Source organism: Drosophila serrata, unplaced genomic scaffold, assembly GCF_035046125.1.
Source record: "Drosophila serrata isolate PLE 108 unplaced genomic scaffold, ASM3504612v1 contig_393, whole genome shotgun sequence".
Lineage (NCBI taxonomy): Eukaryota > Metazoa > Arthropoda > Insecta > Diptera > Drosophilidae > Drosophila > Drosophila serrata.
In genome coordinates, this window is record NW_028257291.1 from 1 (window position 1) to 1,717 (window position 1,717).

The window sequence follows — 1,717 nt, forward strand, 5'->3', positions numbered from 1 at the left end:
TTGTTACGGAACTGCCTTTCTTTGGGCATCGCCGGGCTAGCTCAGGGTGCCCAGGGCTGGGTCCGACCCAATGCCCGCAGTCCGCACAATTAGAATATACCGAATTAATCGGACGTCTCAGACTAAACTACAAGTGTCAGCACTAACAATACAAAAAGGTAAACAAACACGACAATTAAGCTGCTGGGTTGAATTTGTGGCTTGGCTGGTTCCGCCACTACGCGCCCACCCATCCAGTGATGCCTCCTCCACCTTTCGGGGCATCACCCATCTCCGGCACGCCGGAGCTTACTCCACGCGGTCTAGCGACTGGCCCATCTCCCCCCAGGTAAACTTACTCCATTTTCATTTTCTTAACTTTTACTGGGTATTGATTATAAATTTTTGGCATCTTACATCTAACAGATTTACAAATATGGTTTAGGCGCCAACTCGTCCACGGCGAGAATGTGGCCTCAGCCAGGGATGCGCTTGCACCAAGGCTGCCCTTTATTGGGGACCGACAACGTTGGCGGAGGAGAAGCTCTTCGTCCACAAATTGGCCACGATTGGCTAACCAGAAATTTCCCTCGTTCACCTACTATCCCTACTGGAGCTCCATAAGAAATAGTCTAGGGTCGGGGTTCAAACACAACTGAGGACTTGCTAAGGGCTTCTTCCCCTTTCCCCTATTGGTCGCAGCGCATGGGTTGCACCAATCCCGGACCTAGGATACGATCAATCCGGAGGGCGAGAACAACACTCTAATACCTCACATCGAACACCAACTAACAATAACACTAATGTCTTACACCTAACAACAACTAACACTAACACTAATGTCTTACACCTAACAACAACTAACACTAACACTAATGTCTTACACCTAACAACTTAAATTTATTTATTTTCTTCTTTTATATCTCCCAGCTCGCCCTGGTTTGGCGCCGGGTGGTAAGGGCTGCCCGCAGGTCGGCGGCAGCTGCCTGGGCAGAAATTGATGCGCAATTCGCCCTTGGTATCGTCCCATGCGAAACGGACTCACCAGATCTGGGGTCTTCTTTGGACTGCGGCGGCGGTGAAGGCTCCGGCCGGCGGACTTGGCTGCGCCGGTCACTCTGGCCGGTGGTTGTTGGATGCGGGAGGGGCGGCGACGGCTCCGAAGCTGGCTCCGGCCGGCGGACTTGGCTTGCGGTGGCGGCGACGGTTGTTGGTTGCGGTGGCCGGCGGACTTGGCTTGCGGCGGCGGCGACGCGGTGCCCAGCAGCTCGGGCGACGGCTCAGGGAAAAACGGCTCTGACGCTTGCGTGGGCCGGTGGACTTGGCTTGCGGCGGGGACGACGCGGTGCCCAGCAGCTCGGGTGACGGCTCAGGAAAAACGCTCAGGAAACGGCACTGGGAAAACGATCGGTCACGTCTCCACTTCTTTCCGGGATCACGTTTTTTTTCCTTTCCGAAGTTAACCGCACCACGCACCACGTTATCCATCCAGTTTTTTTCTCCTCGTTTTTTCTGCTCCCACCTCCCTTTATAGCCCGGTTCCTTTTCCTCTGTTCCGGACTCCAGCCGTTACTTTATCATCGCCGTTGCTGAGAGAAAGGGCAAGAACCCTTTCTCTTAGGCACTTTGAACTTCCCGGTTCGCTCATTTTTCCTCGCCCCCTCCTGGACCGTCCAATCACACCAATCCCTATCGATATATCGATAGTCCTTCAGCCCGTTCCCACCCGAAATGCAAC

General features: G+C 54.0%; 1 long non-coding RNA gene across 1 annotated transcript; it reads left to right on the forward strand.

The window, feature by feature from the left end:
- Nucleotides 1-21: 21 nt before the first annotated feature.
- LOC110189831 (uncharacterized) lies at nucleotides 22-886 on the forward strand. The gene is made up of 2 exons (XR_015273499.1): nucleotides 22-328; nucleotides 406-886. It is a non-coding gene; the product is annotated as an uncharacterized LOC110189831 (long non-coding RNA).
- Nucleotides 887-1,717: the final 831 nt, after the last annotated feature.